This window comes from Tursiops truncatus, chromosome 18 (assembly GCF_011762595.2).
Source record: "Tursiops truncatus isolate mTurTru1 chromosome 18, mTurTru1.mat.Y, whole genome shotgun sequence".
NCBI classification, from domain to species: domain Eukaryota; kingdom Metazoa; phylum Chordata; class Mammalia; order Artiodactyla; family Delphinidae; genus Tursiops; species Tursiops truncatus.
Window position 1 is genome coordinate 55931254 of NC_047051.1, and position 24460 is coordinate 55955713.

At 32.1% G+C, this 24460-nt stretch overlaps 2 long non-coding RNA genes across 2 annotated transcripts in view; one reads left to right on the forward strand and one right to left on the reverse strand.

Annotated features, from left to right (window-relative positions):
- The window catches only part of LOC141276982 (uncharacterized), a 56582-nt gene that overhangs the window by 29204 nt on the left and 2918 nt on the right, over positions 1 to 24460 (reverse strand). Inside the window, exon 3 of the long non-coding RNA XR_012327472.1 lies at positions 8071 to 8158. This is a non-coding gene — a long non-coding RNA (uncharacterized lncRNA). The remainder of the gene's footprint in view (positions 1 to 8070; positions 8159 to 24460) is intronic.
- Positions 1913 to 23415, forward strand: LOC141276983 (uncharacterized). Its single transcript, XR_012327473.1, has 3 exons — positions 1913 to 2061; positions 2817 to 2938; positions 23236 to 23415. It is a non-coding gene; the product is annotated as an uncharacterized lncRNA (long non-coding RNA).

A 24460-nucleotide genomic window follows, 5' to 3' on the forward strand; every position in this document is an offset into this window, starting at 1 on the left:
GTGATACCTATGAGGTAAATACGTTACTGATACACATTAGGGATAAAGAGGAGTGTGCTTAGAACCCACAGATTTATCTGAGGTGTCACTTAGTACTTCCATGTTTAAAAGTAAACGTTAATGAAAACTACAGCAACCAATAAAAGCCAGAACAAAAAAATGTTAGATCTTTCAGAAATGAATTTTGAAAAAAAAAAAAGAAATGAATTCTGTGGTCACCCCATAAGGTAAAGAACTTGAACCTGCCTAGAACAATGAATTGGTAGTTAAAAAAAAAGAATGAAAAAAATATCAGCTTTGTTGATTATGGGCTTACATTTAGAGAAAAAAAACAGGATTGTAGCAGGTATGCATATTCCCCCCTCTACTTGTTACACACACACACACACACACACACACACACACACACACACACTAGTGAATATACTTTCCAATTTTTTTGTTTCTACCTCCTATTTTTCTTTTATTATTGTGTAAATGGAACATTGTCTGTTAGTTAACTTTTCGTGTAGCATTTAGATTTCAATATATTCATATGTGGGGGGGGGCTGTAACACCATTAGTGGACTATTTAAAATAAATCAGAGGTGGATGATATGATAGTTTCTGTGAGTTGAATAAAATGAGTCTTAGCATCTTGCCCTGTCTTTTGGAAAGAGGGTAATAACTTCTCTGTTTGCATGAAAAATAGTTACATCTTATTAGGCAAAAGGATAAAGTTGTATTTGTTATTGGATGGAAGTTTATTATAATAAATGTATGTGTGGATACAGTGTACAAAAATGATGAGATATACTGGTTGTTAAACATTTTCTCTCTGCTGCATCATATCATTTGCTCCCCAGCTTTTTAACCACTAGCCAGATAGCATCCCATGCTTATCAGTCTAAGTCTCATTTCCATTGGGCCCATTTCTCCAAGTTCTTAAAGCACTACCAACAGCCAGTTTAGTGTCTTCCTCGGAGTTTGAGCCTTTCTTTGCAGGGCCCATTCTATGAGTTCTTAGGTTCTTGTACTCTCTGCCTCTTTTTTTTTTTTTTTTTAAATTTTTAATGTCAGCTGTAGGGGTAGTAGTCTGATGCCTGCAGTTGCAATGTCTATGTTACTTCAGTGTTGTCTTTTTGCTTTTCCAGTTCTCCAATACCTACGAAATAATTCCTTATATTTAATTCTCTATTGAAATAACCAGTATAGTTTCTGTTTTTCCTTGAAAGTACCCCCCTCAGAGAGAGGGAAAGAGTTAATAAGCAAGTAAAACAGTATAATATTAGTTAAACATGATGTTAGAGAAAGTGAATCAGAGAGAAACAGAGGTAAAGACAGAGAAAAGAAGGCAGGAAGAAAACCAGAAGAAAGGAGGTAGGAAGGAAAGAGAAGAGAAGGAAGGAATTTCATACAGTAGAATTATGAAGGAAATAAAGAAAGATAATAGGATGGAAGTTGACTGAGGTGAATAGTGAAATTTCATACAGTATGATTGAGGAAAGACTCTAGGAATGGGACACTTGAATGAACACCTAACATAATAGCCTGGTGTGATACTGATAAATGTTACAGCAATTTTCCCATCAGCTTAGTAATGACATACGATTTTCAGCATGGAGCATAACACAGTGTAGTGCATGCGGCAAAGCAGAATCAGTATGAGGATTTGAGCAATGGGAGAGCTGTTATGGAAATGTTTAATTCCCCATTCAAAGTTTTGACCCTAAATATTGTTGAAATCCAGATGGCTGACCTAAAGCATACCACAAAGGAGAAGTGTGGAATGTCCCTAAAGTGTTGGAATGTAATTGAAGTATCATCTGACTTTTCATTTGCAAGGTAAGCAGTTTTTCATGGTTTCCTTTTTATATTTACATAAAAAGGATTTCTTAGTGAGACCAGAAGGCTTAGTAATGAAATAGAACTTTTGAAGCAATAGCAGTCAAGTTGAGAAGTTGTTTTCCAGAAAAGACAAGAAGAACAAAATATAATAGATAGGAGGATGAAGATCTCTAGCAAAATAAACCAGTTTCTTCTACTTTGGAGGGAATTTGTTCAGTGAAGTTTAAGTCCCTGGTGAGTATTAATCCATATAATTTTGCAGTGTGTATGATATACATGCTTCATTGTGTCAGTGCAACCACTGCATTTTTGAGAGATAAATTGAAAATATTAGAGATTGATGATCCAATTAATGAGATTAGCAGCAGCAGAGGAGAGAGCAAAAAATTTAACTTAGAGGAGATAAAAGTTCTCTACCTGTTTTAACATCTATTGGTAGATATTACTTTCTGGGGAAGTTAACAGGTGAAGAAAATTGGAAATGCACCAAAAGTTTTGTATTTACAAGTAAGAAAAATAGTGCCATTTTAACGGCTGTCTTTATTGTTTTACTTTCAATATGCAAGTCACAGAAGCAATCATTATGACACTGGATATATCATATTGTTGCTATATAGCACCTTAAGACAATTACACCTCCTAACTGATCTCTGAGATAATTGTGTTTGGTCCATCAAACCATTTTACGGATAGTATGAATAGAGAATATGCTACCAATCTATACCCCTCAAAATTTTTTCCTGGAAAATCATGAAACACATTTTTGCCAGAGAGAAGACAAGTTAGTCTCCATATAAAATTTCTCGTGTATATAACTTCATAATAAAAATTGATTCAAATTCCTTATCACATGAATCTCCAGTACCATTGAAATAATAACAGTTCATGTTGTTTATACCATTTTACAGTTTACAGTGTGCTCAGTTCAATTTAATTTAATGTTTCTCAACATATTTGTAGTGCCTACATTATGTTTTGTGTTATTTTAGGTATAAAGATGCAATGATAGATCACCATTATCTTCAATTTGCTCACATTCCAGTGAGTCAGAAACCTAAAAATGTTATTATGGATTGTACTGAAACCTACTCAGCACAGCTTCACAATCAAGGTAAACATAAAAACCAAAGGCAATTTGTAAAGAAGTGACTATACTATCTCTTCACTAGAGAATTGAGAGACCCATACATATAGGTCTAAGGAAACTCTATCTTGTTGCTTTTAACTTTTCTTTTTTCCCATTTTCCTGGATTCTAGTTAGTTTTCTAATAATTTGCTACATTGTTCATACTGCTGTCTTCATTATATTCCTTTTATTCTGTGATTATGAGTAAAATAATTACAGAAAAAAATTACAAAAAAATGTGTGCATTTGTTGGAATATTATAGATTTAATAAAGTTATCAATAAATTTAAATCAGCTTAATATATCATTGGAATTTAAATATGGACATTTAGGAAAATGATTACTTGCTTTTGTGTTTTGCAAGTATGTGGACTGCTTGCCTATAGAGATGAGTGGAATCTTCTGTTCTACCTCCCTACCTTCAATACCATGGCTATTGAAGGGGGGAAAATCCTAAGCTGAACATCTCTATAAATTCATACATTTAATGTCAGATACTTGTCCAAAAATTTGTGTTTGGTGGTGTAAGTATGAGCATTACATTTAATAGACGTTAATAAAAGGTTTTTAACGGATTCAGTGATGTATCCAAATTACAATGTTACACAGTTTTTAGGCAGTAAAATAAGACTTGATCTGCTGCCACATAATTATTTTTTTCCAGTATTCCATGTTATTTGGGCTAAAATCCATGAAAATACCCTGACCTTATTCTAGTATTTGAAAGTGGATGGTAGATTCCTCTTCTTCCACCTACATCAGAATAAAATAACCTGAGACCTATAAGATCACAAGGAAGCAGCCATGCAAAACTGCATTAGCACTTTCCAAACAGAATGGAAGGAAAGACCATTAGATCTGAGAGAGAATGAATAGGACATAATGAAGCAAAAGAGGCAGTCCAGTGAGGCAGGAGAGGAGCGAATAGAGTTTAAAGGGGAGGGCTATTATAAGAGAACAGAGAAGTAGACAGAATTCTGATGTGGTAGTCATTAATTTTTAGTTTATTTGTTTGCTTCTTTAGTTAATTGGTTTACAGCTATAGACACACTTGGTAATTTTATTTTCTTGTGAGAACAGCAACAGTGCAAATCTAATAGAATCACCAAAGGTGGTAGTGAATAGACAGCCTATGAAAATATCTTTTAGGTGATCTTATTATTTGATTCGATGCAGTACTAAAGACAGATGAATTCTGTATATTTGAAGAATATCTTCCTTAAATTCTGTCTCTATTATTCGTTGGGGTATAATATATGAGTAACTGTATCTATTTATTATTAAAAGCTGTTTGAGGATTTTAAAAATATTCATTCCATACAGCACTAGGAATGGATAATGATAATTTATAAAATAAAGAGGTTTTCTGGATATTAAACTGATAAATCTTATTGCTTTGCTGTAGCGTTCTGAATTTTGTGATGAAAAAATGCCAGACTTTTCTTATGAAAGACAAGTTACTATCACTTAGGGACTTCGTATAAGTTCTTAATTTCAGTGCTAAATTAAATGACTCCATTATCCTGGGGAGGGGGAAATAAATGTCACCTTTTTTCAAAATGTGAGTGTCATCTTTGATATTATTAGTCTCTGCATTGTGTTAGGCAAGCTGATTTTATGTGTTGGAGCAAAACCCATGGCTCATAAACTCAACAGAGGTGAGTGAGTTATGATAGTCTTGGAAATGCATTAATGAAATTCTGCAAACATCAGTATGGTACATTAGTCTTCATCATATTTGGCTTTATTAAACACACAGATAGATGAGAGGCTGTCATGTATGCCAATTGTTTTGCTTTTTCAAAATGACCCAAGGAAATATAAAAGGTTTTCCTTTTTTTCCAGCTATTTTAACATCATGTGTAAATGATAACATTTCATAGTTTGTTGATTTAAAGAATGAGATAGTTTAGGATTTTGTCATCACCATAATTTAATATTCATCAAGGATCTATAATATGTTGGACACAAAAGAAAAAAAAAGGACACTGCAAAGACACAGTTTCTACCCTTAATTTATTTTTGCTTATTTTCTCTAAAGACTAGAGAAAATATAATGTTTACTTCAGAGTACACGTTTTGAAAGCTGAAGTTTTCCATCAAAACCAATGGGGCTTAAACCATAGTAAGGACTAGGTTGATTTGTTCATTTCAAGGCAAAGTAGATGTTAAAATGACATTTATACCAACTAAATAAAATAAAAAACTAAAAAAAAACTAAAAAAACTAAAAAAATAAAAATTTAAATGTTGAGCTCATTGAAGGAAAATTTTGCTCTATTGACCAATTATATGAATGTTTGGTTTTTGAATTCAAATTAAAAACATGACTTACAATCAGGATTTTTTTTTAAATTTGGGGTGATATATAATAAACTGTGTAATTAATTTAGATTTTGGAACAGGAAGATGGCAGTCACTTTAAAAATGTGATGTAATATATACCCTAAAATATTTTATTGTATGTATTCTTTACACATACTTTAGCCATGGGACATTCCTTTAATATATCCTTTATAATATCCTAAGAGTAAAGTATCTCAAATACCAAATTCATCTTTCTTTTCAAACATAGTTTCCACGTTTAGCCAATGTATATTCTTTCCTACAGCCATATTTTATTATGTGTATATATCTATCACTCTTTGTCTAATTTTCTTCTCTCATATTTGTCAAGGTAAATATTATGTCATACTACTGGTGATTTTCTAATGGAGCATTACACAAGTTCCTCAGATCTTTTGTTTTAGTTGCTGTTATTCAATTTTTATTATGATGATGATGGTTGTTATCTGAATTTTGATATCTCTTATTCCTGATCATAATGTATAACTGTATATTATCTAAGCACTCAGTGTTATTAGTTGGCTATATGAATACATACTATCCTTCTATCCATCTACACACACATACTTATATATATAAGTATATATATACATATATGAATATATGTATTCATGTATATCTGTATGCATATATATGTGTATACATAAATTATGGATAGTGAGGGGTAGCATTTAAAATATATATTTAAAATTTAAAAATCAAAAGAATGCATATGCATCAAGAGGATTTTAGTTACAAGAAAACCAATAATTCAGTGCAAGGCTTATAGGATTCATGAAATTCATTTTATTAATTGCATAAAAATTGTAGAACTATTTAGAAACTTGTCAGTAGGATTCTAGTAATATTTTAATGTCCTTTAAACTTTCTACATTGCTTTAGGTGAGTGTAGATATTAGAATATGAGGTTTTTAAAAATAATTAATTAATTATTTTAAATTGAGGTTAACATCGGCTTATAACACTCTTTTTATCCATTTATAACCAAAATTTATCTTATCAATTATCAGTTAGTTGAACATTATTGTAAAGGAAAATTTGAATTTCACATTGATGTGGCAATATCATTTAAGAATCAAACATTTGGGAATAACTGTATTTCTAAATATATCTACTAGATTACTATATAAATATTAACAAAAGTCCTTTTTGAAAATAGAATATAAGAAATGGTTTCTTTAGCCAATTCCAGTCAGATTTCTGTGCATTCTACTGAAAGTAATACATATCAAGGTAGATGATTAAAGTTATGCTTATCTGACAGCTGATGTCCAGTTAAGAGTATAAAATTTACTTCCATACTCAAATATTCATAGTATGTAATGGAAGATAATAATGAAAGACATTGGACTGAACACAATTATTTATTTGTTCTCTGACCAAAGGGATCAATAATGATAAAAAAGGAATAAAAATATTATGGAAAAATATAATAAACTTAGAGTGGGTATCATTGAGGCTACTCAAGATAATTGAAAATAATTCCTACATTTTGAAAATGTCACCAATTGTTAGTTTAGACTTACTAGTATATGACCTGTAAATTCTTATTTCTAGTCTTCCTTACTACAGTGGAAACTTGTGATCTACATTATACTAACTGGATGTACCTCTTTAAGGCTTATTTTCTTATGCATGAAATATGATGTCACAGAATTCAGGGAAAATGACTTTCTGGCTATCATGGTGGCAGAGTTGTTAGTTGTTCAGAAGCAGTTGTGTTATTATCTGTTACTCAATAACTAGATGCTAAACATTAGGACAATGCTTTTTTGTACATTGGTTGTTGAACTACGTAGCTTCAGAATTTGATTCCCTGGCTATCTGGAAGATTCTGTGAGTCACCTAATATTTATTAATAATTTTTTTTAACTACCAAGAAACGGATTTTACTACTTGCAAGGATGAGTTCTAGGCAAAAGTAATAACTTCAAGAAATGATTGCAATTAATAAATATTCAAGGATATGATAAATTTGGATTTCTTATGTGACCTGGTCTGAATTCAATACTACAGGATAGAAAATTGGAAGTCAGGAGAATCCAGTGGTGCATATATTATTCAAATTCTTACTTTTACTCACCTGGATCATAATGCCTGTGAAAAGCAAGACTCTGACAAACTAAGGGCTACTTCATATTGTACCAATTATTTAATGATAAAATATGGCCTTCAGCTTTTAAATGCTTACCTCAAGACACAGTCATAGAAAATGGAGATTTTTATGATGCTCTACTTTCTTATTTCCTCCAGCATGGTGATAATGATACTGAAAATCAAATGTATGCTCTGAATCTGCAAATTTCTGAATTATAAGAGAGGATGGATCTCTAGGCTTTATATTCTCGTGTGTGGAATTTTGGTAATTAATTAGAATTAAAGATGACCAGGAAATTGAGAAAATTTTGAAAATGCCAAACACACAAAAATTTTTTTCACCAACCAAAGAAGCTCCTCTTCTGCTCACTGAAGCTTAAAGACCATGTAATTATCTTGCCTGAGAAAATCACCTAGTAAAAGTAAGAGTATTCTCTTCATATCCTACTGTAACTACCATGCATCTTCCACAAATCCAGAACCATATCATATTGCACAAGGCCAGCTGCAAAATCTCATTTAAGGAGGCTTACAAGACAAAGAATGCACGTTCTGTGATCACATCTATAAAGAAAACTTAGGTATATGTATAAAAATGTATGCCTGTGGTGCTAGACAAGGAAATGAGAAATATAATTTTCTATATGTTGCATTTATAAATATGAGTTCACTTACCAGAGATTTTGAATTAGATGTACTCCCACAAAGTGGTAGTAATTGATTTCTCAGTAAGAGTAGACAGTAACCTAATTCAATGGGGGTTCTACACAAAATAAAGTTAAGATGTCAGAAATTCCTTGCCAAATTGGAGAGGTAAGATTCCAAGTCTAATGAAGATACAAGTGTTGGAATAGATTTATATGGCCTGCTGTGCACATCTATCATTTAGATATGCTCTGGGGTGAGGTTAAAAAAATAAATCATTTTAACAGGCATTGAGAAATTCTTTAGTGAGGGGGGAGCAAGCATCTTATAAAAATATTCTTTTGGCTGTTTTCTAAAGAACAGAGATGTGGGTGTTAAATGCTGTTAATAAAATGTGTTGCTTGGTTTCAATGTGGGTAAGATGCTGATCTGGCAGAATTCTAGTACCAGTACTAAATCACCAGAGGTAACCTTCATAGCTACTAGGTTTTGTCTCTAATTAGAACAGAATGATCTGCAAGACTAGTTGATAGTAACTAATTAATCATTGGTTCCCACAACAAATATAACTGGGTACAATTTGTATAATTATATTAGGATTGTATAATTGAAAAAACAAAGCATCCTATAGGCCTGGAAAACAGTTCCCTAATATGAATCACTACAATACAAAATCTCTACCCTTGCCTCATATTTTAATCTTAATTGATTCAGACCCAACGTGGGCCCCTAGTGTGTCCTTGAGTGAGATCTATACTATGATACTACAAGCATCTGTTATATCATCATTCTAACATTTTCTAACAGACATGTGTCATTTACCAAGGTTACTCTGTACTTGTAAGTTAATGGCAATTTTCTTGTATAATTTTCCTGAGTTATATTCATTAGAACTCACAATGGCACTGTTGTCATGGTAGTATCTTATGGCTTTCAGGTTTCAAATATGTTTGGTTATGTACAGCTTACTTATCAGTGCTTTATTAGGTAATAGAAGTCTATTTAGTATTGCACATATAATATTCCCTTTGGAGTTTTTACAAGACTCAGCAGCAGATTTTTCAGCACTGTCACTTGTGTGACTATAGTAAGAGGTAAGACTAATTTAAAGTTGCCATAGAGGTCCTTTGGTTTAAAAGCATTCACTAGGTTAGGAAATAACTTCTCTGAGACTATTACATTCTTTTGCAAGGTATTCAGTATGCATCAAAAGCATCAATCCATTCCACAATAACGACGGTTTTTGTTGTCCTATACTGACTATATATTGAATTAATTCCCCAAAGTTTTCCTCCTCTTCCTGCACTTTATCTCAATTAATAATAGATATAATCTTAAGTTGTTTGTGAAGCAGATACTTCTATAGAATCATAAGGACTAGCTCCATGGAAAAACTCCCTGGAGAAAGAAGAAGGAATTTATCTGCCTATTATTCTCTCATTTTACGTTTGATTTGATTCAGACCAGAATAGTTTCTCTGCTGAGGCTGACCAGCCCCGTAGCTAGTGACTCTGTTTCAAACAAGATATTTTTGCAACATGTCTTGCCACACCACTGAGCAGAAATCTGAATTCTAGAGTGGCTGTATAATAAATCATCTAACACAAACATTAAGCATACGTTGGGTGTGTGGGGGCATGGAAGGCAACTTTCTGCTTGGAGTTAGTATGGGGACATAAAAAAAATAATGCTGTTAAAACCCTTCATATGATCACAAGTAAAATTTGATCTCAACATCATACCACAAACAAAATGATTTCTAGATAGTTTAGAAGTCAAAGTGTACAAGACATATATAAAACATTTTTTAAGAAAATCCAGAATATGTTCATCTCCTTGGTAGAGAGGGTTACTACTTTAACAAAACATAGAAAGTTGAAATGGTAATAAAACATTGAAAATAAAATTTACTACATTAAGTTTAAGAACATGCATTGCTCACAAGATACCATACAATGTGTATAAAGAAAGCCACAAACTGGGAGAAGATATGTAGAACACATTTAAGTCACAAAATAACAGCAAGAGACTACATACGGTACCCTGAAGAATAAAGAAAATAAAGACAAATATATGTGTAAATAGACAAAAGCATAACCCATAATTTGAAGGAATAAGAATCATGTTGCCATATTAGTAACCGGTAGCAATCTATGTAATAATTAGTAAACAGCAATGATATATGATTTGACACTGACTGGATTGGCAAAAAAAAAAAAAAAAAAAAATGAGCGTAAAATTACAAAACATTGACGGGGATGTTAAACAAAAATCCTTTAGTGGTTTAAGGATAGAAGAAAACATTCTTAACATGAAAAAACTTAGTAACACACCTACAAAAAATTTAAGTGATGGAGAAATGGTACCTTTATTCTCTAAAACGGAGATAAGACAGTGATGTTTAATAAATCTCTCATTGCTCACATGTCACTATGTATTCTAACCACAACTATAACACAATAAAAAAGGAAGAGATGTTAAGACAGAAATGAAGGCAATAGGATTATTGTTACTTACAGGCAATATAAAAAGATTTGATCCCACTCTAATCTAAAAAGACTAGAAATAAGAAGATCAGTAATGTTCTGAGTATGAAAATTGATTCACAGAAATAAATTGGACTTGTTTTCAAGAGCAATAATCAACTAAAAATTAGTAATATGCAAGAATTTAAGATGTCAACAAAAACTATAAATTACACAGTAATATATTTAACGCACGTTAGCATCAAGGTAATGTTAAATCCTTTCTAAAAGTTATAAATAAAAGTCAAAATAAATGGAGATATAATGCACACTGTCAGATGGTGAAATAAATGATATCAATTAATTTCAAAATGATCTACAAAATTATTTCATATATGTTCATATGTATCTAAGTCATTTTAAAAGCAGAGCAAAGGGAAAAATTCAAAAGACATTTAGACCTATTAAGCCATTTAAAAGGGCAAATCTACCAGTAGGAATGAATAGAAAGTTCAGATATCTACTTACATCTATCTATTTACCTATCTATCTATCCTTCTATTCATCTAATACAATTTATTGTAGGATAAATACGGTGAAAACAAATCAATATGTAAGTGACAATCTATTTAGTTTACCATATCAAGCAAGTGGGCTCACTTCATAGAAGAAAATAAAATGACATCTCTACAGCATCTACAAACGTGGATTTCAGATTTTCCTGGCTTAAATGTGAGTAAATAAATCATTAAATAGATACAGGAAAATATAACTTGTATATGCTTGGTTTAGGAAAGGAATTTTTAAAATAGTATATCTAAAGCATATAAAATAGTATGAAGAACTGATGAATTTAATTATATACATATCATATACGAAGTCTAGGAAAAGTCATATTTAAACTCAAAAACCTACAAGTGGCTAACATCTAAAATAAAATTTTAAAAAACTTCTGAAAATCACTAAGAAATAAAGTAGGAAGCAACAGACATATGGAGAACATATATAAACAAACAATTTACAGAGGACAAAACTCAAATTCTATATAAGGTACACAAAATCATAGCTAACTAGTAAATGAAAATAAAAATGTACTACATTTTATTCATGACACGTTCAAAGATAAAATATTGGGTAAAACTTCTGGTGGAAATGATGTGAACTCTTCATTGCTGGTATAAATTTGACTGGTGCAGTAAACATGGTATGTAGCCTGATATACTCAGTCAAAATACACCCTATGATTCATCAATCCTTTGCCATCATATATGGCCCAGAGAAATTCTTACACACTTCTGTAAGAAAATGTGTCAGAAGCTATTTTCAACATTCTTGTGGTATTGGTATTTGGAAGCTGTTTAAATTTTTATTTCTGACAAAGGAGATAAATAGTAGTTGCAGTCTATAGAATAAAACACAGCACTCAGAAGAAATAAACTAGTATATGTACACCTCATAAGTAAATAGATAACAGAAACATGTTTTATATTACCAAGTCATTTATGCATTTTAAAATTATGTATTCCCAAAATAAAATATATATAAAATTCAAGGATATATGTTAAACATATTGGAGTGCCTGTAAGGTGATGGGAATGAGACTGAGAAAGGGGAAGAAAAGTGCAATGAATGAATGAAATAATGAATAAATAAATAAAACAAAATAGGGCTGATGGATGAAGACTGTATACCTTAACTGAGATGTATGTTTAACCCAAGTCTGTAAACGTGCATTAAAGAAAGAAAAACAGTACAATAGGTCAGGAAAGCTAGCATAACCATGTGATAGATGATTAAGGAAGTCACAACTCCAGCATACAGTTGCTAATGACATGCACATTTCCTGTTGAGTTTGGAGTACATAGACAGTTGCACTTGTCACGGTGTCTAGCTGATACTGGGATTGTATTCAGCAGTATTTTCTACTTCCAGGCTCACCTTTTCAAAATGTGATAATTCTGCTCTGTATTAGGTTTGGAGATTCAAATTTCAAACTCTTTATCCAATACTTAGAATCAACAAATAAATAAGGAAAAAATGCAAACCATAAACCCTCTCTAATGTGTTTTATTTAAAAGATTTAGATTGTCAGGAGAGTTGTTACTAACTCATCTAACTCATTTTTGAAAACACTTAATTGAAATAGTTTATATTTAACAATGTATTGTAAAATAAGTGAACAATTACTGAACAATTTTATTACAGAAAGAACACTTCAGTACAATTTTCTTGTTTATTTATCGTTAACTAAAATCACTGTGTTCAATAAAATCTTAGTTTTACCCCCAGATTTCTCAGAGAAAGAGCCCTATATCCCATATCTTTATTCTAGGAACAGGTCAAATACTTTACAGAGGATCAAAATCAGTTTCCTCAATTTAGCTATCAGTTCAGAAAAACTACATTATTTTAAGAACTTGCATTTATAAATAAAATTTGTCTTAGAATGAATCTATGCATGCCTTATATAACTGTCAAATTTTTGGAGGTTTTGCTTATAAATTAAAAATGGAAGTACTTTATTCATAAACATGTTTTTCTGCAACAATTGTGGTGGAAGGTAGGTTATTAAACATGGATCAAAAACAGTCTGTGAGAAAATGAATTAGGTTTTTCAGAGAACTCAGAAATTGGGAAAAAAGAGTGATGAACTGGGAGCCAAGAGACTTGAGTTCAAGGTCTAATCTTGCTGGGAATATGTTGTGTGAATTTAGATACATCCTTTTCCCATCTAATTTTCTAGTTTCCCATGCTGAAAAAGACAAAGGAGCTAGAAGCACACTTACACACAGTACATTTCTAGTTATTCAATACATAAAGAGTCCATTCACTCAAGTAATCCTTTCTGAAAAGCTACTATGTGCAGACATTGTTCTGCATGATGGGGAAGCAGTTAAAAAGAGTGAAGAGACGAAAAGTTGAGGGTTTATGCAAGGGAGTGGTGATAATAATGGTTCACGAAACTTAACCTATAAAGCAGGAAGGAAAAATCATCAGAGGGCTGAAGAATAAGCGGCTTTAAAAATGTAGCAACAAAGGATTTTAAGTCTAAATAGGATGAAAGCAGTTTGGAGTTGGAGAACTCAAGGATTAAACTGGATTGATAAGTGACTGGAGAGGGAAATGTTTGAAAGTGAGATAATGGAGGGGTTGAAGGTTTTGGTAACAAGAAGTTTTCAACTCTCCTTATTTCAGAGCTGCAGCTTCTACACTGACTCCATCATCACCTATCCTCTCCCGCATTATCACCACATTCCTCTCAAAAATTACTGAGGCTTTATCCTTCCAGGTTGAAACTCAAAATTATCAGCCATGTACCTGTATATTTGTGGGCAGTAGAATTTGAAACATGATTTTGTTGGGGGCTGCTGGTATACTCTATCACTAACATTTGAGAAGGAGATCTACCCAAGTAAAATTTTATTCAAAACAGGAAAAACATTGAGTTCTCTTAGGAAATTCAATATATGAAAGTAGAATTGATGCTATAAAGTCAAATAGCAAATGACTATTAGAGTAGATCAGCATGACTTTTGTGTTTTTGTTCCATATCTAGATTCTCCTTTCTAAAGATTATTTTCTCTCTCTAATATTTAAAGATTATGGACCAAGATTGTGACCATATACAGGTATTTGTTATTCATATTGTGACAATCCAATATACATTTCATTGGATGTTTCCATTTAGTATAAAAAATTCATGATCAAATGGTGATTTATCCTAATTTTTTAAAAAAAGTTTTTGTGGTAAGAAAACTTGAGATCTACCCTCTTTACACATTTTTAAGTGTATAATTCAGTATCATTATGTACAGGCACATTGTTGTACAGTAAATCTCTAGAGCTTATCTTGCATAACAGAAATTTTATTCTTGTTTATTAGAAACTCTCCATTTTCCCTTCCCCCAGACACTAACATAATTCTATGCTTCCTTTCCATGAGTTTTACTACTTTGGGAACCTCATATAAGAAGAATCATGCTGTATTTGTCCTTCTGTGACTGGCTTATTTCACTTAGCATAATGTCTAGTTTCATTCATGTAGTTGAAAATTGCAGGATATCCTTTTTTAAGGCTGAGTAATATCCCATTGTATGCAATACTACACTTTATCCATTCCTTCATCCATGAACATTTAGGTTGCTTCTACCTCTTGGTTATTATAAATAATGCTGAGAGAAACATGGGAGTGTTAATATCTCTTCAAGATCCTGATTTTAACTTTTTGGACAAATACCTAGAAATGTTATTGCTGGATCATATGGTAGTTCTATTTTCAATTTTTGTTGGAACTGCCATAGTGTTTTCCATAGCGACCACATCATTTGTATTCCTGCTAATAGTATACAAAGGTTCCAATTTCTTCACATCCTCACCAACACTTAATGTCTATTTTTTTGATAATAGCCATCCTGACAGATGTGAGGTGATATCTCATTGTGATTTTGATTTTCAATTCCCAGATGATTAGTGATGTTGAACATCTTTTCATACACCTGTTGGTCATTTGAATGTCTTAGTTGAAGAAATATTTATTCAAGTCCTTAGCCAATTTTTTTTTTTTTTTTTTTTTTTGCAGTATGCAGGCCTCTCACTGTTGTGGCCTCTTCCGTTGCGGAGCACAGGCTCCGGACGCACAGGCTCAGCAGCCATGGCTCACGGGCCTAGCCTCTCCACAGCATGTGGGATCTTCCCAGACCGGGGCACGAACCCGTGTCCCCTGCATCGGCAGGTGGACTCTCAACCACTGCGCCACCAAGGAAGCCCCCCTTAGCCAATTTTTAACTGGGTTATTAGTTGTTGGTTTTTTGTTTTGTTTTGTTTTGTTTTTGCTATTGATTACAGAAGTTCCTTTATAGTATGGAAATTAACTCCTTATCATATATGTGGTTTGCAAATACTTTCTTCCATTCCATAGGTTTCCTTTTCACTCTATTATTTCCTTTATTGTGCATAAACTTTTTATTTTGTTGTAGTCCCATTTAGTTTGATGTTTTCTGTTTTCAATTTTTTTCTTTTGGCTTTTGCTTTTGGTGTCATATCCATGAAATCATTGTCAAGACCAATGTCATGAAGCTTTTCTCCTATTTTTTTTTCTAGGAGCTTTGTTTCAGGTCTTACGTTTAATTTGTTAATCCATTTTGAATTAACTTTTGTGTATGGTGTAACATTAAGTGTCCAATTTCATTCTTTTGCTTGTGGATATCCAATTTTCCCAATACCATTTTTTGAAAAGAAATAAAAGACATCCAATTAAAAAGGAAGAAGTAAAATGGTCCCTTTCTGTAGCTCACATGATCTTATATATGGAAAACCCTAAAGATTACACACACACACACACACACACACACACACACACACACACACACACACTCACACAAAACTGTTAAAGCTAATAAATGAATTCAGTAATGCTGAATGATACAAAATCAACATATAAAACTCAGTTGTGGGCTTCCCTGGTGGCGCAGTGGTTGAGAGTCCGCCTGCCAATGCAGGGGACACAGGTTCGTGCCCTGGCCTGGGAAGATCCCACATGCCGCGGAGCGGCTAGGCCCGTGAGCCATGGCTGCTGAGCCTGCGCGTCTGGAGCCTGTGCTCCGCAACGGGAGAGGCCACAACAGTGAGAGGTCCGCGTACCGCAAAACAAACAAACAAACAAACAAAACTCAGTTGTGTTTCTATACACTAATAATGAACTATCTGAAAAATATTAGGAAAACAATTCAATTTATGATTTTATCAAAAACATAAAATACTTATGAATAAGTTTAACTACGGAAGTAAAAAACTGTAGGCTGAAATCTACAAAACACTTATGAAAGAAATTAGAGAAAACACAAACAAATGGAAAGACATCCCATTTTGATGGACTGGAAGATTTAATATTGGTAGTCCATACTACCCAAAGAAACCTACAGATTCAATGCAATCACTATCAAAATCTCAATGGCGTTTTTTTTTTTTTACATCTTTATTGGAGTATAATTGCTTTACAATGGTGTGTTAGTTTCTGCTTTATAACAAAGTGAATCAGTTATACATATACATATATCCCCATATCTCTTCCCTCTTGCGTCTTCCTCCCTCCCACCCTCCCTATCCCACCCTTCTAGGTGGTCACAAAGCACTGAGCTGATCTCCCTGTACTATGCGGCTGCTTTCCACTAGCTATCAGTTTTACATTTGGTAGTGTATATATGTCCATGCCACTCTCTCACTTCGCCCCAGCTTACCCTTCCCCCTCCCTGTATCCTGAAGTCCATTCTCTAGTAGGTCTGCGTCTTTATTCCCGTCTTGCCCCTAGGTTCTTCATGACCATTATTTTTTTACCAATGGCATTTATTATAGAACTAGAAAAACAGTGCTAAAATTTATATGTAACCACGAAAGACCCCAAGTAGCTAAAGCAATCTTGAAACAGAAAAAAGCTGGAGGCATCACACTTCCTAATTTCAAGTTAGGTAATGTATTGTACACGTGTGATTTGTTCTAAACCATCCCGACACCCTGAAACTATATAATTCATGTTGCCTTATATGACAAAAAGGACTTTGCAAATTCTATTAAATTAAGTACCTGGAGATGAGGAATTATTTTCAAGTATCCAGATAGGTCAAACCTGATCACAGAGTCCTTAAAAACAGAGAAGCTTCCCAGGCTGTGGTCAGAAAAAAACATGTGACAATGAAAGAAGTTAAGTAAGATATAAATGTAAATTAGATATACAGTTAAATACATTTGTATATAAATTTGAGATGAAGTTCTGGGTTTGAGAGACACATTTGTGAATTCTCAGTGTAAACACGGAATTTAACAGCCTGGGATGGATGAAGGAAATGTGGGAGTGAATGCAGGTAGACATGAAAACAGGATTAAGGACTGACTCTGATAAAATGTTTAAATATTGATAAGTCAGGGAACAGTCAAGGGAGACTGAAACAATGGCTAGAGATGGAGTACTGTGTTGGGAATCCAGTGAAGAATATGTTCAAAGAGGGAGGTGGATAGACTAGCTACTCATAGATCAAGACTGAAGATTAACCTTTGAATTTGTCAAAGTGGCTGTTGTCACTGACCTCAATTACAAATCATTGTGTGGTGAGTTGAGGACAAAATTTTGATTGCAGTGGTAACAGGAAAAATAAAATATGAGAAATACTGAAATACTGGTGATTTCAAATATAATAGCGTAATACAGTTGCTTTCTTTCTTTTTTTTTAATGATGTCTTGACCTAGTTTTGTGGCACTGACTAGAGGTCCTTCAATTTTCCTTCTTGAGTAGCTGAGTAAATTTCACCCAACAACTTCCCTTATCTTGTTTTCACACTCTGAGACCACTATGCATCTACTTTAATCACCCTGAGGCCAGGTGCCAGAAAAGTAGAGACAGCCTCTATTCCTCAGAACCCACAGAATTATTTAAATTAGCCAATCTACAGGGAACCCATGAAATGTAGTTTACCTCACCTCTTTTGCCATACATAAATTGCCCCTACAACTCCAGATTACTGGTACTCTGTCTCTGTCCTGGGGTTCTGTTCTTTGTAGCCCTGAGTGGCAGCTTTCTCTCCTTTAGAATTGCAAGTAACAAAGAGTTTTGTCTTTCATTTCTCCAAATGTAATTAGTGTCATTCTGCTGTGTCTTGCCATCAAAAGAATCTTTAAATCATAAAATGAATATCTCTTGAGAACTTTTGGTATCAGAGAAAGAATTGCGGTTATAGGAAGATTTGAGGGCAAGGGAAGGTTTTTTCTCTTTTTATTACTTTTAGCAGTGATTGTAGCATATTTGGAAGCTGAGTAATTTAACAAGGGAGAAAACATTGTTGATTTGAGAAAAAGTGAGAGTATTGTAGGACCAATGATTTTTGAACAAGGCATCCATACTGGTTAATAGAGGTGATGGTGAGAGCAAGGGAAATTCACAATAAAATTGCTACTTTTATAGCAGAAACAAAAAATGGATATTTGGTGACAGTAATATTAAGCTTATGCCATAATATCACTGTATACTGGCTCCCAAGAGAATACACTTCAGCAAAGCACAGTTAAAACTTCAAAACACTAATGTGTTGTGCTATGGATCAAGAAGTTTCCTCTGGAGTGTGAAAACTTGGCTTCTTTTCATTACATTAAAAAAAAATCAAACTGGAAGAATTGCTGAGCTCCACATTTCTCCATGGAAATTAACCAATTTAAACAAACAAAAAGCAGTGAAATGTGATTCACTCACTAACAATTAAGACTAGCTCAGTATACTCAGCATCAACATACAATTTTTCTTTAGACTAGCACTGTCCCCAGAGTGTTCAGTAGTAGTATAAAGGGTCAGGCTTATTAAATTATTAAATATCCTACTGGGAACCCATTGCATAACCTATATATTTTCTGAGTAGTATTGCAGCAATAAGAAATGTGTGGGTGTTTGGTTTTATGCATATATTTGTAGCCTATCCAATTTTTAAGAACTTGGGTCAAAAAAAATTGTGCCTGATATTTATTCACAGTAAATTTTTCTTTATTTCAGTAAAGTACACTTAAATTGCTAACCTCAGATTTTGACTTTGCATACTTTTTATGCCTTTATTTTAAGGTTTTCTTCTGCTGTGAAACTGGTGACTATGCTTTTGTACTCTTTATAATCAATGACAATTCTATTTTCTTGTTATCTATTGTTAATATAAAAATACTCTAATAATAATTCTGGCTGATAAATATAGCTGATAAAAAGATTTGCAACAAAGAGTTCTGAGATAAAACATTATCATTTTGTTTTAATTTATTAACAGATATTTTTGAATGACATAAATATTATATTTCCCATTAAGAAGATATTAAATGTTTCATGGATTTTCAAATATTTTGATATTCCAATTGGTTATATTTAGTATTCATTTATATTTTCTTGAAAATATTATTTGTTAATAAACTGAATCATTATTTTGTCTTTCCAACAGTTGTATTACAAGCAAAATCAAAGAGATATAAATGAAGTCCTGAAAAATAAGATTTTATTTAGTTGAGAATTACTTTTTGATATGAATATATACAATGCAAAGTAAAAATTATATGTTAATTGTGTATGTGAATATACCTTATATACTTACAATGTCAATGATTTGATTATAATGACAATAAGAAAAAAAGAATAATTTGGGGAAACTTTATGTTATAGGTGATTTCATTTTAGATATTATTACTGAAATGATTTTTCACTATAAAGTTTACTGTATTCTCTAAGTAATATGTCAGTGTATTTGCTTTAATACCTGAAATCCATATAAATAGAAAGTTTTTTTTTATCTTTTAGCATATAAACTCTCAAAGATTTCAATCTCTCGACTTAGTTATAGTAAAGGTTGGGAAATAAAAACTATAAAAATAAAATAAAATTTAATCAGAATTTGGAAATATTCTGTTACATTTATTTTTTAGTTTTATTTGAAGACAGATTTTTTTTTTTTTTCAGATTTTTAATTTAATGTTTACTTCCAAAAATATTTAACTAACCTCTAGAATAAACTGTTTATCTTTCAACATATATTGGGAATGATTCCTGAGGTATAGATTTTTAGTTTAAAAAAGAAAAAAATGGAGTGTTGAATTGCAAAAGCTTCTTTTTTTTAACTGACTCTTAGAATTTAAATTAGATTAAATATTCAACTCTGTTCAAAAGGAGCTGATGACTCATCTATACACTCTAGGTGTAAGGAACATTACATGCTACTGATTATTTTCTTTAAAAGAAGTCAATGTCTTTCCATTAATAGAACACTGAGGATAATATTATATTTCTGTTGCAGTTGAGTTGAGTGATGGATTGGCATAAACTTGGTGAAGAAAATATGAGCAAGGAATACTGTTTAAATGGAAAATTCAACCTGATTTGTTGGTAATGAGAACCCAGTATTTTGACTGTTAGGATGCAATAACCTACATGTTATAGACCCTGATTAGTTAGAATGAAAGCATTTAGTGTAAGTAAATATATGGTTTCTTAAATTAAATTTCCTTAATAAAACATATTCTTTGTAGAATAACAAGTATTCTCAACAAAGACTTTGACGGTTTAGTGAGAATTTGGAATAAGATTTCACAGGGATTTTGGGGGGTTTTTTTGGTTTGCTTATTTTTAGGTGGGAAAAAGAGAACGTGCATGTATACCTTATCTAGAATATTTATGTGTGTTATCCAAGCTGGTTCCCGTAATTTTTATCTTCCTTTTACATGAAGGATACATGGCCCTAGTAGGTATTGATACTGGATTAGAACCCAACTGACAGATAACAAACTACTCTTCCTAATATAGCCTGTTGCTCAGAATACTTCTTAGATATTACCTTATTTGGATGTGCCTTAAATTTGAGTTCTTAGAACTCAAAATCTTATTTAGAAATTTGGAGTAAGCATATTGATTCTCCCTTCACATCTCTTATGAAAAGCAACCTTACTAATATAAAATTATAAATAATTTGATAAAATTTGTAGTTCGGAAAAAATAGTCAAACTAATGTTATCTCTATTTCTTGTTTAATCAGTATTTAAAATATATTTTATTTAATATCACAGATATTTCCCTATGCTTGTTTCGTTTCTCTTTTTTTGTCATATTAGTTATCATGTTAATCAAATGTTATACTACTGTAATTCTTTAACTCTAATATTTCTAAATCTATACTCCTAGAAGATATAGAAGACATCAGAAAACCAAATGGCAAAAATCTGCACAGAGAAATGCTGCTCAAATTTATATTGAAATGAAAGAATTTGAATTTTTATAGATGAATTGATAAATAGATAAATTTCCAAGAATATGATTTTAGAGGATAGATGTGTAATCAAGTTATTACAAACCTGTTGTTTTATGTATGAATGGAGACAGTGTGGTTAAAAAATTATCTGTGAGCCAGATAGAAAACCTTTTTGTGGAAACATCCATCTATCAGTGGAATATCATCTGAGATTTAGCTTATGGGCAACAAGATTTCTAAGATGCCAAACGCATAAAAAAAAAATTGATAAATGCATATGCAGATGGTTTAGGATTTTTTGCCTAAGTTCAGTAAGAAAGGACTAGAACAAGTTCCAAAGGTTCAGCTCCATTGTTATACTATTCTGATTTATGTTTCTTTAGCATATTTACTATTATTAATTTAGCAGCTCCTACTTTTCCTTTATCAGCTTAAAAAATGAGTTCTGCTTTATAATCTAGTTAATAAACACAGAAAAGTCTAGAGATAGAGATCAGATTTTATATTTTCTCTAGGTAGCTGCTGAAAATTATTTCTCCTGAAAGTGCTTTTGATGTCCTCACTAATTCCTGACTCATGACTTTGATTTATTCTTTGAGTGTAACATCACTTTTTTTTTCACCCAGTGTTCCTATAAAAACATGGTTGTACTCAGTGCAGTAGTAACTCACAAAGTTTCAAATCAAGGAGCTATCATGCCAAGGAATAAATTGGAATAAGAGAAAGCTGGCCAGGCAGGTCATAGATTATTGAGGGGAAGGTTTGTTTCCAGGAAGAGATGACAGGTCTACTCAACTGTAAGCTTTGGGTCGGGCTCTACAGTGATTTAGTTCTAGAGCAGTGAGCTATAGAAGAAAAAGCTAAGCAAGTCTCATAAATCTTGACATGCACAATGACAAATGCTATAGCACTCAGGTAATGCACATTTTAGAATATGTGAAGTAAATTCGAAGTAGAAGCACCCCTGAAAAGAAACCCTGGTTGTGGATTGTGGTCACAAAAAGAAATATTTCACTTGTTTTATATTGCTTACTGAGAGTGGAGAGTTGAGATAGGCCAGACCACAAAGAACAAAGTGGGATAAAAATTTAATGAGAATGATGGCTCTGTTTAAGCTTTGAAAATGAGCAATACAGTGAATATATAAGAGAATTAACACAAGATCAGAAACGTAAGAGAGTAGAAGCTAATATTAATTTCTTGTATTGGTCCAAAAAGGTATATCAGAATTTTTATGTTTCAATGCAACTCATGTGGAATGAGAAATTTATTCAGATTATTGGAGCTCAGTGCTGAACTCAGGCCATTAGTTTTGATATAGAGATGTGTTGGGGGCACTTCAGCGACTAAAGTCTGATGATTTCAATTAAGAGATTCCTGGCTTTGTCGTACTTCCACACTATGTCATATTCTCATTATGCATATAGATATAAATATAGTTACAGATATAGATATAAGTAGAAGATAGATATATTTCATATACATAAATATCTCTGGGCTTATAGCAGATGTGGTGTTTGCTTGCCTTGTGACTTTGATTCCAACCATATATTTAGTAGGAACTGATTCAGAAAACTGTTACCACCAAGAGGTCCTTAGAAAACAAGAACTCACACTTTAAAAACCTAAAACTGGAAGGGATTAAAAATTATTCAAATTTATATAAATATGTACTTAGGTATAGACCATGGGAAACATTTTTTATTTATTTATTTTTCATTAAACCTTATAGCACATTTTTTAAGAACATTGACTTTGGATCTAGATTGGTTACATATCCTAGCTCCACTACTTACTAGCTTTATGATTGCATATAAGTTACTAAAACTTTGTGCTTGTTTCCCCATATGCAAAATGGAAATAAAAATCATTCCTATTCTATTGGGCTGTGATGAAGATTAAATAAATAAATAAATGTAAAGTTACATGATTGCATGATATAAAGTCTTCCTTTTTTTTTTTTTTTAAACTTCAGAGTTTCATTGCATTTCACTAAAGGAGCAGCAAGATGGCTATACAATGTTCAGTCTTGAAAATTTAAAGTACTTGCAAATTCTTAAGAATACCTTTACTGCCAGTTTAGAACAGTAAGTATAATAACATATTCCTTATTAAGTAAAGTTTCACAAATTAAAACACATTTAAAATAGCTTTAAATGCATTCTTCACAAGTAAGTCAGCATATACTCTCTTTATATATACATACACACAAATATATGTGTAAATATGTATATTCTAATTATTATATAGTATATAACAATATGTATAATATAATTTGGGTGAAAAAAGCATGGTTTAGAAAAGTATGCATACTCTCCTAACTAACTATTGTGTTAAAAAGATAGAGACTATGAATGAATGCCTTTGTTTTAAAAAAAATAACAAAATGTGTGCCTAATCAGAGGAAATGAACATGGAGGAAGAACAGGAATAAAATCTAAACTTTTTAATAAATCTTATTTTACATTTTAACTCTGAAATATATAAATATTTCACATAGTTTAGAAACAAAATTTAATTTAAAACATTTTACAAACCTATTTGTCCATATTAAGTGTTCAATGTCCTACCACCAACCATGATGGTAACAAAGATGTATGTACATACTAAATATTTTAATAACTCTGGAAATATCATCAAGAAAAAACCAAAAGTTTCCTCCTTCATGAAGAGTGAGACTATGAGAAGCCAATATAGATGATACAAATATCAAAAACAGAGGACTGGGATAAAACATTTTAATTGTGATGATAACTTCATATGACTTCTGGTCAAACCTAGCATTTTAAACTTAAGGATTTAGTACATTCCTTCCTAAGGATACATGACAAGATCATATATAACTACTGGTATAATGGAAAGGGACAGGAGACAGCAGCATTGGAGAGTTTTAAATATATTTAGGAAAAACAAATATTTATAGAAGTGTTTAAACTGACATAACAGGGTAATAAACAGAGACCTAAGTGCTTAACAGTAAGAATGACAGATGGTAAGGTACTTTCTGTTATAACATCACCATAAAGACTAAAATATTTTAGAGAATAGATATAATGAAATGAGGAAAAGTAATAAATTACATTTTTAACAGGGTGGAAGGTTTGATTGCAATCTTTGAAGGAAAACTTACAAACTAAGAGCGGGATCAGGGAAGAAAATAATAGATCATATATAAAAGATCAAAAATAGAGTGACACTGC